The sequence below is a fragment of the Anopheles aquasalis genome, chromosome 3, assembly GCF_943734665.1.
Source record: "Anopheles aquasalis chromosome 3, idAnoAquaMG_Q_19, whole genome shotgun sequence".
In the NCBI taxonomy this organism is placed as follows: Eukaryota; Metazoa; Arthropoda; class Insecta; order Diptera; family Culicidae; genus Anopheles; species Anopheles aquasalis.
Genome location: NC_064878.1, coordinates 61,771,422 through 61,788,548, shown reverse-complemented (window position 1 = coordinate 61,788,548; position 17,127 = coordinate 61,771,422). Strand labels below are relative to the sequence as shown.

Genomic DNA, 17,127 nt, shown 5'->3' with positions numbered 1-17,127 from the left:
TCGCTTCTGGCACTGCGGGAGGTCTCTCTCGTTGGCCGGAGAGACGATCTTCCCGAACTCGATAGTGCCGCAGGCAAATCGACAGTGGCCAGTGTTACGTACGGGGTGCACCGGAAGCAGATTACATTTCGCTGATGATACGTGACCACTCTCGTAACGTGAGCACACCGCCAGACGAGACGGAAGTTTGGTAAGCACCGGAAACTGGCATCTCTTTCGCGGATAATTTCCGCTCCTCTGGCAGATGATGTCTGCCATGAAAGTAGATCGCCGGCGCGATGTTGGTCTGGCACGTGTCTAGGTTTTTGGAGTGCTCGTGGTTGATATGTTCCAGAATGTAAAGTAGAGCTATGTTGTGCACATGTTGTAGACCGGGAGGAACTGTAATCGATACGACTTCATTTTAATAACGCTCTCAATTTTTGAGGAATTCAATGGAATCACTTGAGCTGTTCAAGATGCTTGCGACTTGCGCGTCTTCAACATTCCATCTCTGTCCGTTGGTGTCGTTAATGATGTTTTAGAGACACTTCTCTGCTTTTGTTTGTCTCCCTCTTCTCGACCGCAAGCAAACACATTGGACCGGTTCTTTCCATTGTGTCCTGCTCCTGTTGAACCAAGTAATCACTTAGGAGACGGCGGCGCAGGTACCCGCGCCTATTGACTTTAAAGTCCCTCGTTCTTATCTTGTTTTTCTCATAATTTCTCACCGAGAAGATGAACACATTATCCGGGAGCACTGTACCCGCTGTGGTCCTTTGCTGCTTGCGCGGATCTGTTTACGGAAGTACATCACTTTCACAGCGCAGCAGCAGCAGCAACAGCAGCGTCGTAATCCAGCAACAGTTCACCCCAGATGGGACTCCGTTCCAACGTAGGGACACAGTGGGGACCTTGGGTAACAGACCAACCAGCGCCACCAGCACCAGTGAGCGTGGTGACTCTTGGTTTGCCTCCGTTAACTCCGTAGTCATGTTTATTTATTTGCCAAACAACGTTTTCTCTCGCCGGGCTCCGGGTTTCCCGGTTCCCGGTGGTCATCATCTTGGTCTCTGTCTGCTGTCGCTTCGGTCACAGCTCCAACAGGCCGTCCGACCAGCCGACCAACCGATACACAATCCCGAGAGTTTGTGGCTCTTCCTCGGTGAATATAATTTCCGTTTTGCACTTCCGTGATTTTGCGTGTGCCTTCCCTTCCCTTTTCCCTCCCAAAAACACCAAAGCGACAGTTCCGGTGATTGGGCGGAGGATCTGTTTTAAGGTTTACTTTGGTGTCCCCATGACCGGCCCGAGCGGTGTTGGATCATTTTAATGCTGGCTGTTAACGCAAATGTTCCCCAGTGTTGAGCTCGCAGGTCTCATCGTCGCCGAGTGGTTCGTGTTTATGGGGTCATTCAAAGCGATGAAAAACGATCACCGTGGTTTCTCACCAAACACCAAACACTCTGCCAGGCGGTTTTTGGATTTGAGTTTTCTTGGGTCATAAAGAACACTTGAGGAAGACGGTTGACAGAGGAAATGTTAAATTGAAATGTTTAGTGGACTTTGAAGTTCCAGCAGGGGGAGGTTACAGCAAGAAGCATCGTGATTGGAAAATGTACAAAAATGTACAAATCACAGGCGACAATTGTGTTACGAAAAGATACTTCCAAGGCTCTATTAATGAAGTAAAAATTGTTGATACTTTTTTTTAAACAATTATGTAAAACTAATTTTCATCTAATTTTTCATTCATTTACCAGGGCATTTTTCATTTCATGCCGTTGTTGAAAATTTTAACAAATGTTCCCCAAAATAGAACCAAATATTCTTGAAAAGTTGCAGTGTAATATGAAACTCACCGGGGAAAAGTAAGTCGAATGGTTTCTTCACAAAAAATCGCCAAAAATGAACCTTTTTTGGACCGGAATTGACCATAGCCAACCATAAAGGACTAGAACTAGCTCATTTCGTAACGGACACGTGATCAGTGCGTGGAAACATAATCATTCCAACCACTAGATTCTGACTTGCCTTTCCGGTTAGTACCATATTCGACGTGTCAGTGTTGAAAATGAGTGTAGACTCGCGCAACCAACCTCTAACGTAAACAGTCCGTTTGGTGGACTGTCGGTACGTCGGTACACGAAGCTGTTGGCCGATATTTATAATATTGCTCCAGTGCGGTGCAGTTCGCGGACGGTTGCAACGCAATTCTCTGTACTTTAGGGAGCTGAGTACGAGCTGCAACCGCAACAGCTCGAATGTGCAATGGCGGAGAGGCAGATTGAGGCCGCTCAGGCTGCGCTCGGTGTACTGTAGTTTACAGTTTCACGCGGCACCGACGCGAGGACCAACTCCTATTACCACAACCGTGAGCTACGGCACACTATGGTACGCCTTTTTCAACACCTTCTGTCTTCATGGGGGGGGGGGGGGGGGTTTGGCGTTACCTTCTCCACCATTGTACCGTCCAGCAGTAATGAACAGAAATGGTTAGTAGATGGCGATTTGTGCTTCATTGCATTAGCTCGCTAGTAGCTGTCTAGGACGGACGGACGGACGGACGGACGGTTCACGTCTAATATCCTTGACCATCGCCACCCTCACCATTATCACCGGGAGGGCGCGGCCCAAAGGAAAGCAATAGGGCGTTAGGAGGAGATGAGATGCCAAGCCAAACGATGCCTCCCTGTTGTGCACGCTGCTGATGTTTGTGTTGATATAAATTCAATTATGAAATTAATTCATTCCTATTAAGTAATCAACGGTATATTATGCTCCTGCACAATACCATCTTCTCGCGACGCTCCCCGGGCGTCGTTGGTTTGTTTGGTGCTGACGATGGTGTTTGCGTGGTGGCATCAATTGTGGCTGACGTTATGCTGATTTGATGCTGTTACTGTTGTGGCTTCTGGCCGGGGTGTTGTTTGGGGAAGCAATACACGATCTCCGGTGTTCACACATGCACGCAGCATATTAGGAAATGAAAATGTAATGCTTCCTCCTGCGGACAAGCTCACTTCATCACGAATGAGTGACTTTCCAGTCCCTTGGAACTTGGTGGGCCCCGGCAGCAAGTATGAATAATGGAAGTTTGTTTTTCAGCAAATAATTGGAAAGCGTATTGCACTTCGCTGACGGCTTAAGCAAATGCCTATACACCTTCACCGTTCGTTCATCGTCGTCCGAAACACATGATCATGAATAACGCATTGGCACTGGCCGTAGGGCGTTTGTTCTTTGCTCTAGCCGTACCTTTGGGAAGGAGGAACTCAGACTGTTGACTCAGATGATTATGTTGATGACGAGATTCGAAGAAGGTAGCACCACCTCCACAGGCACACCAAGGATTGTGATGAAACTGCGGGCGAATGGTATTAATTAATTCATTTTGGTGTCTGTCAGTCAGGAGGGAAGTCTATGATGGAGCTGCCACAGACGCCCAAACAAGGTGTTGTGATTGTTGGTGCCGATTTTGATACGATGGTATTATCTCCGAGGCAGATAATGTCGAAGCAGCGTAGGTGTGCAAATTGATGGATCGTTTTATGATACCGCTGGGCGGGGATTTTGCTAGCATGAAAATTCAATCCAAACAAACGCGAAACGCGACCGTAGGCATTAGCTATTAATTATGGCCGTGTGGCAGCCGTGTCTTCGGACTCGAACTTACTCACTGGTTGGTTGGTTCACTCGATCTCGAGCATCCACACCTCAATTACGGATGATGGAACGGTTGTAGAATGGTGTATCTAATTCCATTACGATAAACAAGCGCCTGGGAGTTCGGTACAGGATCAGAAGTTAGAAGCGATGTTCAAGACCATTTCCTATCTGTTCTACGAGGTGTGCTCCATCGTTTCACCGACATTAACGATCCATTAACGAGCGTATTAGTTAACCGTAACTGTCGATCCAATGGAATCGTATAAGTCACCTCAACCAACATTCCATTCTCCACCATTCTTGCGCCTGTGATGCGCTCGGTGATTCCACTGGTAGCACTTCACCACCCCATCGAATCGATAATTTATGCAACAGCTCCAATTCCATCGACGAAATACGAGCGCGAAACCTCTCCCCTTGGCAAGTCGCTGCGAACGAAGAGGAAGCTCGGTTCGAATGTCGCCACTGGACGCTGGCCACTGGAATGTGAATGCAGCAGCAAACGTTATGGCATGCTGCTTCGAGCACAACCACCACCAGTCCCGGGGACAACTGTGTACTGTCACTGCTTGGACTGTGTTGGCCGTACGACGACGTTGACGTGCCACTTTGGTTACTGGTCTGGTCTGACCGCCATGCCATATTGGATTGTTTGTTTGTAGCATTGGCCATTGGTGTGCCTCTGTGTGTTTGTTGTCGATTCCTGTGGACCGGGCACCACCATCCACCCAACGCTTCTCTCTAATTACTCTGTTTATCTCCGAGTGGTGCGTTCTGGAAGTGGCGTTTTGTTTGCTTTCTCTCGCTCTGTTGTGTCGCTGGCCGCAGAAGCCTCGTCCTAGCGTCCTACTTAGTGTGGCAGCCTGCTGCAGACCACCGATCACGTCATCAGCATCCAACGCACTCGTGCCATCACCACGATCAAGCTCTCCCGCGCCCAAAAACGGCACGGCCTGCGTAGGTCGCGATCGCGACGCGTACCAACCGTAAAATACGCAAAGCGAGGCTGCCGATTGGCGACAACTCTTCGCAGGGAGCGATCATCGAATCTCTCGATCAGAGCGAACGCGATTGTGCTCACTATAAGCGAGCCCCTCTGCTGGCTGCTCACAAACGAAGCGCGATGACGCTCACGCGGTGCGATTACACGCTTTGCCACGAAAGCCACTGCAGCGCTTTATTTATGGTTTAATGCGACGACGATCATGATGATCATCGTCGTCAACGGCGCTTGCTTGCCCTCCAACGATAGCACTAAGCCGCACGGCCTCTCTCTCTCACTCTCACACGGAGTCGGTTGTTCACAGCAGCCAGCGAGACAGCCAACCAGCCAGCCAGCCAGCCAGCCATGGCCATCGCCGTCGACAGTCAACCGGTAGGCATCCGAGAGAGCGCACGTGTTTGGCTGTTTGGGGTTTCGATTTTACTCGTGTTCCGTTCGCGAGGCTTTGTTTTGATGCATCGGCGATGCATCTGGCGGTGCATCCATTGTGAGAGTGCTCTGTCTGAGTGTATTTGTTTAAAAGATAGTGTCGTGTGTCTGCTGCAGCAGCAGCATCTTGTTCAAATCATTTGTTGTCACGTATATCATTGATCAAACATAGATCGCTCCGTGATCATCGATAGAGAGAGTGAGATTTCGGTGACAAATCGGCCACCAGAAGGTCCATTGTGCAGTGAAGTGAATGTTTCGCGTACTTTTCCATTCAATTTCGTGGTCACACTGTGCGCTGTGAGTGTTTAAAGCATTCCGGAAGTGAAGGGTGCAGCAAATCGATCGCACGCGCACGCACTAGACCCTGGGCGACAGTCTGGTCTAGGTTGGCCAGATAATTCCCGGCAAGATATAGAGAGAACGCGTGACGGGAGCGGAAAAAGGTCACTTACAGGCACTTTATCGCCGGGCGGGAGCCACCTTGGTTTTATTGCAATATTCGGTAGCCACCCACCAGCAAAAAAGGGCAAAAACAACCCCAACACAAAGGGAGAGAGAGAGAGGAAGGGTGAGGAGAGTGTATTTTTATTGGTCGCAAAATAGTGTTTACGTAAGCACGGGCGAGCGCGCGCGCGCGACTAACACCGACCCCGGGCACAAGGCAAGCGACAACCCACTCGGATACGCGTACGCGGATACCGAGGCCCCGAGGCGAGGTTCAGTGTCACCGTGCCGGGCGCGTATGCTAATAGCACCCCGCCGTTCGCCCGCTCGCTGTATGCAGGCGCAAACATCCGTCCGAGCGATAAGATAAGAGGGCGCTTCGTAGCCTTGCCGGTGCGGTGCGGGAGGTTTTTCGGGTGGATTGTCCGCCGGTGTTTGTTGCGGCTACGGGTAGCTTTCCAATCCATAGAGACTGCTGGGGTACTGTCATCGAATCCTTCTCCATTCTGTAAGTATTCAGCAGAGCCTTCTAGGTAACGTCCATTAACGCCGAGAGAAAACACGTTGGCATTCATTGGCTACAAACAGTTTGTTTGTGTTTTTGGCGCGTGCAGATCACGTCTGCGATCGAATCGGATCGGATTACACGCTCGGCACAGGCCCAGCGGTGAGCGTTTCAAATTCAATTCGATTGATTGATGAAATGTGGAAATTGAAACAGTGAAACAAATGCCACCAACTGTTTACTCCAGCTTCGTGCCGCCTGTTGTGCGAGGCCACCGCGGATCACGATCAGTGCGCGGCTCCTGCTGGAAATGAAGCCGTCAAACGGTACCGAAACCGATCAATCCCTTAAACCCTCCCCCCCTCCCCCCCCCCCCCCCCCCCCCCGCGGCCAACGATGATCGATCGTTGAGAGCGGAAAATTGAGCATTTTGTTGAAATAACGGCAGCAGCATGATGGCGACCTTGCCTTGGCACAAACCGTGCTGGTGCGCTCGCTCGCGGATACGACGAAGGACGGTCGCGGTTTTCAGCTAACGCACCGCGCATCGAAAGGGCACAACGCGCGTCAAGGCGGGGCGAACCAGAAGAGAGACCCTTGGCCACTCCCTTGGGGTCTGCCGCTGGTCGGCATTATCGTTCGCAGAAAATTCACTTTCGCTTGATCGCGTGGCGACGAGCGATCGACCGATCGATTGCAATGCGAGACGCTGAATTGGGTCAAGTTTCACCACTTTTTCCGGTACGTGCGGAGCGCGCTACCGGCTCTAGGGCGCGACCAATCCGGAGCATTGTCGATTGTTTGTTAATCCGCACACGCACCAGAGAGTGGCCACGGTGTCATTGTGTGTTCGTTGGTTATGGTGTTGTGTTGCTGTGCAATTACATTTGAATTACTAGCGATCGGTCATCGGGTTAAAACGAGAGCGAGGTCCGTGTTTATGCGTTGTATGGCAATGCCATTTGGAACTGTCCTTTGTAAAGGAGAGGATAGAAAATCAAAAAAACCAGCTGTGCAAAGATGTATACCAGGATTGTCATCGTGATCGTGAGAACAACAACCTGATGGTGATCATGTTCTGTTCTAAAGTTCCCCAAAAAGGTTACTGAATACAAACTTTGATGGAGGATTATATGGCCAAGCGAATACGCAGTACTCGTTCCAGCGTTACATCAGCATTTGGATTGTTCGAGTTCGCTAAAGCTGGCACATCAATTACTGGATCAATTCCATCTCAACGAACACATACAGCCATTAGGGCCACCATGTGCCATTTATGTGCGGCCAGTGTTCCCTCTTCCGGCGCCACAAGACGTCGCCGAACGTTTCGAAAACACTATCTTCCCATCGGTTCTGCGTGTGTAGGCAGCGTATGGCCATTTACTTGCCAAAAAACTGCTGCCACCCGGTGCCAAGATCGACACTAAACGGTTGAACAAGCCGTAAGCTCCTCTCTGGCGGCGGATACTAGCTCCTATAAATCCCCAAAAATCGTGGAGCGTGGCCTTAAAGGCTGAAGAGCGGTGCCTAGTGCCTAGTGCGCGCCCACCCGGTTGGTGAAACTGACCAGCTCCAAATTTGGCGCCCGACGCCCCCGATCGGAAGGCAGCTTCACAGGTTCACATCTCCTACGCCTCCAGACAGTTCGATGCAGGGGCGTATGTTTTGGGTTAATCCCTCGCCCCTTTCCTCACCGTAACGCGCACAGCCGTAAGCCGACAACAAACGGGCCGAGGGGTGACATTTACTGTTTGTGGTTTGTGCCCAAGTGACAAGAAAGTGAAACCGTAAATTTGGATTCGGAGTCGAGGGGATTTGTTAACCTTCGCTACTACTTCGCTGCAGGGACAACAACTCGGTTACACTCGCAAATGTAGTGGTCAGGGAAATCTCCATTCTAATCAACCTCCAAAAGATCATCAATTCGTTCCTTCGATAATGAGGGAAGTCTCCTCCGAAAGCATCATTAAAATCGCGCACAAAGTACAAGTGAAGGTACAGCTCCCGGTTACCAATAAAGTCAATAAAGTCTGGCTTTAAACGTGCGACTCATCGTTCGGCCTGGCATCAATATTGACAACCGTCAGGCGCGCGTACATGAGTGTGCGTTTGGTGTAATTTGCATGACACAATAGTCACATACGGGGTGCACACACGGGGTGGAGTTGTTGTTCGCGTCAGGTTGAAATTAAATCGAACGGACAAACACTGTTTAATGAGCCACCACACTAGCCATGAAGGTGATCATGGATTGATGACGACGACAAGGTTATAGCCAAGATCACTTGCACAGTTACACAGTCTGGCATGACTTGCGACATCTTTTCACGCGGGCGCGCGCGCCCATACATTGAGGGTCTTAGTAGCGAGCTAATGAGCTGTTAATACTATCCGTCTAATGATGGATCGCTCAATTTCAATTCGAGAGTTCACCAACTTGAGCCACCGACTACCAATCGACCTCTCAGCGCCCCCAAAAAGTGTGTTGCAGAGAATTAAAAATGCGTAGCTCTTGGTTGGTGTATTGAACAATAAATCTTTTCCCTCTGGCCCCGCTGGAGGTGCGTATACCTTGCACATGTCTCCGGGTGGGGTTCGCTAATGGCGACCTTTGAATGGCCGTCGGTCGGTAGAATGTTTGTTGTGCTGCCACGCAGCATATCTAGGGCGCATATCTAAACGACGCCTGTCGTTGAGTGTTAAAGTTCCATCAATCAAGATACGCGCACCTGCTGCCGGTGGTGGTGGGTACCTTGAGGAACAGACGACGACAACGATGATGATGGCAATGTTTGAACCCCGGAGAGCACCAGCAGTAGGGCATGGGAAAGCTCCAAGCTTCCGCTCTCTGCGCGTCGCCGTCGTCGACCGAGAGAGGTACAGTTAGGTTATCGGCGGTTGGCAAGGGTTGTTAGAAATAAATCTAATTAATCGTGCCCCCCCCCCCCCAAACCATTGCAGAGAAAGAGGCCGGAGAGGAAAGAAAGGCAGAAAGATGTCCGTTGAGTTGTGGTGTGTGATTCTTTTTCTCTCTCGCTGTCGTTCTCTGCTTCTCCTATTTTGCTTGTAGTACTTCCGGATGCAAACCAAAGAACCTCAGTACTGAATAGCTCCGAGCTAGTGCTGTCGGTCACGCAAACGATAACAAGCAGCGCCTCTTCTCGATTCTCTTCTCATCTTGACGTGCGAATCGAGCGTCCGGTCCCCTCCCCCGGGCCGGGATGGACTGATGCCGCTCATAAACGCGCATAAACATAGCGGTATCTCGGTGCGTCGCGTCTGTCACGCAGTACTGGGCTGGGCGCGGTGATGGTACTTCCGGCCATGGATGTTCCCTTTTGCCGCGTTTTTCTTCTTCCTCTTCGTCCCACAGTTATGCCGCTTCTCTAACGCTTCGGACAATGTAGTCGATGAATGCTCTGGCAGCATTCTGCTTTCGCACAGTTTTTGGCTTCTGTGCGCACAGCCAAAGAGCTGAACTCGGGCAGAAGAAGTGATGATGACCGCGGTCTAGCTGCCTGCCAGCCTTTCAGTAGCAGTAGGCGCGTTTGGCGATGAATTATTTAGCGCCACCGCTAATTTTGAATCAACGAAGGCCCCGCGCCTACAACGCGTGGAGTGTGCTCTGCAATGTGTGTCCGGAGGAGTGGAAAACCGTCAAAACTAGAGCACCACCAGCAGCGAATGGTGCGGAAAGAGAAGGAACATCCGCCAAAGAATTCATAATTGTCCCCCCGACCTGTTCTCCCACCCCCAAGGGGGTTGGGAGAACACGCAAGACCCATTTGCGAATGTGATTTGCTCGAGACACGCTCCCTCTTTCTCTCTATCTCTAGTGTTCGCTGTTCGTGATTTAAACCGTTCCCTAGGTAACAGTTCCCCAAGTTGTCATAAAAATGGCAAAGAAACGATGCCGACTGACGATGTGGCTGCTGCTGCTGCTGCTGACCGGTGGAACCGTTCGATGGAGCAGTGCTTCTTCAAACGAAAGCAACCGGCTAGTAGAGGGCGCGGTTTTGCGATTTTGCTGCCTACAGTACGTCGGTAGCAAATTGCCCTCTCGGGGTCCGTGATCCGTGGGTGGCATTAACCAGTTGAATGGCTCCATTCTCGTCATTTGCCATTTTTGGGGGTTTGCTAAAATATTTTAAATTCAATAATAAATGCAGACAAAAAGAGGGGGTGGAATAGCTTAATGTGGTTGAACGTGGTTCAGTGGATTTATATCAATTGCATTTATTCATTTTTGGGACGTATTATTTCCTATAAATAAATCGCTAATGTTTCTTTGTCTAGAATTGTCAGACTAACGGCTCCTAGACTGCCATTGAATACGGTGTTGTCTTATTTTAGAGCTACAGATTGGTTAGAAACACGAAAATTGTCCCAAAAATATCTCTACAATTGATTCTACAACAAAATACACAACGTGTCAGTCTCAAAATGTACTTCAGGGAGCGTGGAACAACAATCTCCCAAAAACACTCGAGCGAACTCACTACGAACCGGGAAGCGATTATGCTGTATTTACCGTTTGAACCAACTGTTCCCACACGATAAGTTACGTTTGTTTTGTTCCCTGTCAGCAGTACGGTCGCTAGCCGTTCCGATATCAGCGAGTGTGTTACCGGTCTCGCCCGGAAACCTGTCACGGGATGCATCCGAGCGAAAGGTGCCAATTTATGCACCGATGTGCATCCCCACGGATCGATCGTGGATCGAGTGCTCAAATGTGAGTGGTGGTGTTGGGTGCGAAACCAGCTGTATCGTGTTCCCACGGGTGTTCACGGCTTTGCTATTTGGCAGATTGAATTTCGGGTGGGGAAAGTGGGGGCCAGCAACTGTGTTCAGTTCCGTGAAAATGTTGGTAGTATCGTTTATCGGCGGTGAGGATACAATTTTGGATCGATCCTCTTCGGCTTACTGCCGGGAAACGGAATCGGATATGTAGTAGAGCAGAGGAGTATTTACTCAAATGGAATCTGGTTAGTAACTGTCGGCATTGGAGTACGTAAGAAATTCAAGTTGCATAAAATTATTGTTGAAATTGTTGAATTGAAACTCCGAAATGCTCCAACAAAATCAGCCCAATCCTTTGGAACATAACTTCATGACAGTATTTTAATTTATTGCTCCACTCACAGTGTTTCCATTGCCGGACAAAAAAATCAACTTCATTTTCCGATCAAATACACCCAAATGGAACAAAAGCATGGGTTGGCTCCACGATTCGGAAAGCATTTCCGGGCCCGGTATTGATTCAGAATTTATTATTATGTGGTTCGCGCGATGATTAAAGCCACTAAACATGCAAATGGTCTCCTTCTCCTCCTCTACATTTCCGGACATCCTTTTAAAGCCAACCATCGAGCAGGAATTGGCGAGGATTTTTCCTGGCTGCGGCCAAAGCATCAGCATGGCCACCACACACTGTCAACCCGGTTGCTGGTCTCGTCCTGTCGCAACAATACGCCGTCCACCATCGTTCCCTACGCTAAAAAAGCAGCGCACGGAACGTGTAAATAGCGTCACTGACAGGACGCGACAGGCGCGAGCGCGACATTGTGGGTTCCATCAAACCGCCTCCTCGCCCTCTTAACAGCGTGCCCCTTTTTCCCTACTGCGCCCATGGAAAAAGTATCGCTTTTCCGACCTGAAACGTGCTTAATTTGTTGGCAAAACTTTATCACCCCCTCCCATTCCTCTTTCTCCTTACCTCTTGGTGAGCTTTATTGATTGGTTTTTCACGTAAAAGAGACAGGTTGTCGAAGGGAGGTAGGAACGGTGGTCAGAAGGTCCACTCTCTTGCTCTCCCTCTCTCTCTTTCTCTCTCTCGGCTGTCCACGAAAAGCCACCTTTTTGCCGTCGTGGTCGTGGTTGCGTGTTGCGGATTTGTATGCCCAACTGACCCACCTCTTCTCTCTTCACGACGTGGACGTGGACACCGCCAGCATGTTTGTCGCGGTAAACCAAATCCCTCGTCGGTCTAGCCTTCTGGCCATTCGGTCATTCGGGCTCGGTCCAGAGCTGGTCAACGTCGACTGTCAACCAGCGTGGTGGTGTTCGCTGTTTCAAGGACACTGGCGCGAACGGGAAAATTGCATTTGCGTCGCGCGAATCCGCGGGCTACGGGCAGTCGGTTTACTGTCGACAGACCTACAACTGGAACCATCGTGCTGGTGGTGTGCTGGATGACGACAGGTGGTTTGGCGGAGGCTGTGGGTTGTTGATTAATCTCACCGCGAACCACACAGGGAGAAGGGACACACATGCCGCGGTAATGGATCGATTGATCGGCCGTTGAGCCTAAATATAGAGTGCACGGGAAATTCGCGGACCGAATTTTGTGACGGTCGTGTGCCACGTGGGGAGAGTCCCGGTGGTCCAGAATGTGAAATGCCAGTTTGTTAGGCACGTTTTATGGGTTCGCAGGAAACAATCGAATCTCGTGAACAATGGCAGCCCTTTCGTTGCTTGGCAAATGGCCGTCAATGGTTAAATGGTTTCGAGAGACTCCAGGGAGTTCCGTGGTAGCATCAACAGTGCGTTTATTGGGTTTTAGTGTCACTTCTGTGATCAGTGACGGTAGAAGGGTTTTATTTCTTTTTAATGGCAAATAACAGTTGGTTTAAATGAAGCATTGCATCACAAGTTATGATTTGAAAGTTAGCATCCGTCAATCGCACTGCACAAACTAATAACTCAGCATCAATAATAATTACCCATAAGTCATCAGACTAAATTTGAAAGCTCTATCAGTGGAACTTTAATCGTGATGGCGAAAAAAGAGAAGTACGTGCACAAAAATGTTTTCGTCTGTCATGTCGAAATTAGCGGTTCGGAATGGCCCAATTTTTTTGCTGATAAACTGATAACCTCTCTTTCCACATGCAGTTTACAGAACTCAATTATCTGTTATAGTTTATTTTTTATCACCATTCAAATTTTGTTTCTTTTTTAATGCATACTTTAGCTTATTAACCTTAATTGGCTGATTAATTAACTTAAACCAAATACCCTGTTGCGTAAATTGGTATAGATAAACATTTTCCCACAACTTATTGCAAGGAATAAGCGCCACTTAAAGAAAGCACTGTGGAATGTCCTTCCCGAAAATGCGACCGAGCTCTAACACACACCAGTCGGTACGACATTAGCAAATGAATGTTTTGAGGGAACCATGGTTTTTCTTCGTTTCATCTGAAAAGCAATTTGTCGTGATGGAGTTGAAAACGCTTTTCCCATCCATCGCGCGCGCACACCAACATTTTTGTTTATTCTCGCTCGCTTTCTTATGCTTTTCGCATCATGCACCGAGAGACGACGACTGCTACTTACCGTTTATACAGCCATTGCTCTACTGTGCTATCCGCTGCTAAGCATCACCCGTTGGTGTAATGGTTCGTTTACATTGCGAGGCCTTCTATGCTGTCAACCAATGTTGTTGTTGCTGTCGTCGCCTCCTGTTATTACACTCAAGCCAGCTACTAAGATAAACGATTCACTGAAGTGATGGCTGGCGCCGTGCGCTGTTGTGAGGAGAAGCTTTTGTTGATTGTCGATTGCTGCTCGCTCAAAGTGGGATGCGGAATGCATTCCGAGTGCGCACCCGTAGCATGATTTTCTCTCGCTCGTTGCATTTGAAGGACATTTCGCTACAATTTCACGCTTCATTCTGGAGTTACATTATTTATGGTTTTTTGAATATCCGCCGACAGTTTGGATCCTGTAAGGATACGTCTAGCGTCCTGTGGCATAAACGTCACACGACGACATTCAAGTGGTGGCAAAGGAGACATTTCTTCACCAGCAAACGATTCATAAGCGAACGAGTCTGTAGCATTGAAATAGCAAGCAACCCTTTATGAGAATTCCTTTAAAGAAGTCGTTCCCCATTTATGATTGCACTTATCTGGCGCAAGACGCTATGAAAATGTTGCACTTGCATTCATCTCCACCCTGCAAAGTGCATTCAGTGGCCCGACATCATGTCAATCCGTTTTTGTTGCGACGCGAAAATTGCAACAAATTTTCTGCCTGTCTGCACCTGAAAAGCGCATAAGCGGCAGCATAATGATAAAGGCAGCATGATGACGCGCTGGTGGTATAACCGTTCAAAACATTATGCTCTGCTCTGCACTGCTCTGAAAAGCAATCATTTCTATCCGTGTCTTTTGCTACTTTTTCATCATCTCATCTCTTCACTTCGCTCTGCCTCTTTCAAGAGTGGATCCACCACAGCGGAGTTCCGCAATCATTGCGCGGTGGCGTCGGAGTCGTGCGCAGACACCGCTGTCGTTGTTGTGGCTCAAAGTGGGCGGTTATGATTGTTTTATGATACGCGAGAGAGCATTCCCACCTAGAGCATCGTTGGCGTCGTCGTCGTCGTCGTCGTCGTTGATGTATCATCGATGTGATAATTTGTCTCTCCACCCAAGCGTGTGCACGCTCACTCTCTCTGTCTCTCTTTGCCTCTCTTCTCTCTGCACAAATCATGCTATTTCGAAAGCAATTAGAGGTGAGCTTTGTGGTGCCGCGTAGGTGGTGGAGCAGCTGGCGCGACGCCATGGCAATGACCTAACCACCGTCGCCGTCCGGACGGACTGTTCGGGGGCCAGACTCACATCAAAACAGCATAACACGACCGACCGACCGAGCGACGCGTTTATGGGTTTTGCGTGCTTTGCTGGATGGATTTTTAGCGAGCATCCAACATCCCACCTAAAGTTTGCTTTCGGAATTTTCGGAGAAACCGTCGCATCGCTGCGGGGTATGTGTTTTTTTGTTGTTGTTGACCTTTTCTGGGCGAAAACCGAACGCACCGAACGCGGATGCGCTGTCGTTGGCCGGGAATGAAGATGAGGAGAAGGTGTTTCACCGATTGTTCGTAATTAGCCCCTTCGTTTAGCTTAGTCAATCACCCCCAGCTGCTCCCACGGCTTTTTTTCTTTTCTCGGCATCGTCGTCGTCACCCTGCCCTGCGGCGGAAGTGCATTAGAGACAAGAAGCGACGAGACGAGACGATTACCCACGGGTTCGTTTACCTTCGTATTTTCGCGGTGCGGTGACTTCAATGCAATGCCCACTGTGTGCGCACTGATAAGGAGTGAAAGCATCGCAAAACTGATAAATGGTTGGTTTAGTAGATTGGTTCCGATTCCGGTTGTTTGGTTGCGCGGCAGCGTTTGGCCGCGGTTGATGAGCTGAGCAGCATTCACGCGGAATTATCGTGGCTCAATGAGGAAAGTAATTTTTCCTCCTCTAATTTAGCGATCGCGGTGAGTGGCGCGTTAACGATCCGGTGCATTAACATCTCGAAACATGCGAACTATTGATAACAATCCCCCTTTCCCGTTAATGGATTGCTGTCACTATTTATCGAGCGAATGAAACAGGAAATCAAATTTAGAAACATTAGTGTTTGTTGATGTCGATCGCCACTCACTATCGGCCCCGTTACGTCTCAGCATCCACAAAAAATGAAATGCTGATACCAATCTTTCTTTTTTTTCTCTCTCTCATCTCCATTCCAGGTAATACACCCGTTAACAGCGACATTTTTGTGTCCCACAGCGTAAGTAACAGAAAAGGAAAATTCCTCGAGCGCAGGGCATTCCGTTGTCTTTCTTTCTGGGGCTGTAATCTTATCACCGCATCAAATCACCCTCAGTAGTATCCCACTGAGTTGTCGTCGTCGCCAAATCAACGACGATAAAACGACACATCCCCGCGCACACCGCTCGACCTTTGTTATTATCTTTCCAGCTGATGTGTCGATAGTCACAGAGCAGCAACTCGCGAATTACCTTTTCGACAAGATGCTGTTCATCCGCCGCAGACCAGAACACACTCCCTTTTCGACTCCGTTTCGACTGGACTTTCACTTCGCTTTCCTCCGGGGGCTAATCTGCCCTCGAGCTAATTAGTGAGCGGTCCCGCTGGTCCCGCTGGCTCCTGCTGGCTTCCGTTCCGTTCCGGACGCATAGGACGTCCCTTTGATTGGTTGGTTGGTTGCTATTCACCACAATACGCAATCTACGCTCGCGCGCGCGCTCGCTCTTTTCGTTAATTATTTATCTACGCGGGCAAACGACGGGGCACCGGTTTCGGTCGAGACCAAGCGCGGTCCAACAAAGGTCAGAGAGGAATTCCGTTGGATTAGCCAAACCATTTCCGTTTCCGCAGCCTTTTGCGCGTCTTTCGTTTGTATTTGTTTCGTAGCTAACAAGCTCGGTCTGGCCGTGGCAAACCCCTTCTTCATCGTGTGTTCTTTATGAGAGAGTAGCAATGGACGGCAAGTAAGCCCAGTACCAATTACCCTGTCACGATGGATCGAAAGAGCAGCTACTTGTTGATCCAGTGCCGATCACCATCATCAGGTGTCAGCCGCGCCGCGGGGGATATGATGCTTTCCATGTGTGCCTGGAAGGGTCCACATGCCGGACGGAACTCAGCACTTGCTGACATTCCGTTGGGCGAGAACGAACCCCCGGTTGCTTTTGCGATGCTTTTGTGCTGCTTTCTTGCTCTTTCTTGCAGGGCAAGATGGTGGTCCTGCTGGTGGTTTGAGCATCTGGTTTCCCCGCTATTTGCTGACATAACACTCTAACCCCTTGCAGTGTTACGATTATTATCACAGTTTCCGGCGAACCGAGATTCCAGTCGGTGCCAGTCCGAGTTGGTCCAGTGGCGGATGAGGGTGTGTCGATCAATAATTCATCTCTCCGGTTCGGCGCGCCCGGTCTTGACTGTGGAGAACGGGACCGCTCGGCCCCGAGGAAAGTAATTTATTGCTTCCGATTGGGGTGCGACCGTAAGCGCATGCTGCCTGCGCGCGGCTTCATAAGGTGTCCATCATCATCATCATCATCATCATTAGCATCGGAAACCCATTACCGGTTATGCTGCGGTTGGTTGGTTCGATGTGTTGTGTTGTGTTTATGTTCATGTCACGCCACGCTGTGTTATGTTGTGATAATTATGCACTTCCCTCGATGCTTGATTGGAGCATTTTGTGGATTCTGGCTCGCTAAAATCACACAAAAAAACGCTGTGCACTTTGGGTGCAACTATTTGCATCACGCGGATTTTAACA

The 17,127-nt window shown here is 49.4% G+C and overlaps 1 protein-coding gene across 6 annotated transcripts in view; it reads left to right on the top strand.

Moving 5' to 3' along the window:
* Window positions 1-17,127, top strand: part of LOC126579128 (rap guanine nucleotide exchange factor 4) — a 105,375-nt gene that overhangs the window by 37,529 nt on the left and 50,719 nt on the right. The window contains exons 1-2 of one of the 6 annotated variants that reach the window (XM_050242450.1): window positions 5,732-6,035; window positions 15,566-15,606. The exons of 3 other annotated variants lie outside the window; for them this stretch is intronic. The gene's annotated coding sequence lies outside the window, so the exon portion shown is untranslated. Of the gene's footprint in view, window positions 1-5,731; window positions 6,061-15,565; window positions 15,607-17,127 lie in introns of those variants that run through there. 2 more of the 6 variants (XM_050242448.1, XM_050242449.1) reach the window with 2 other exon arrangements.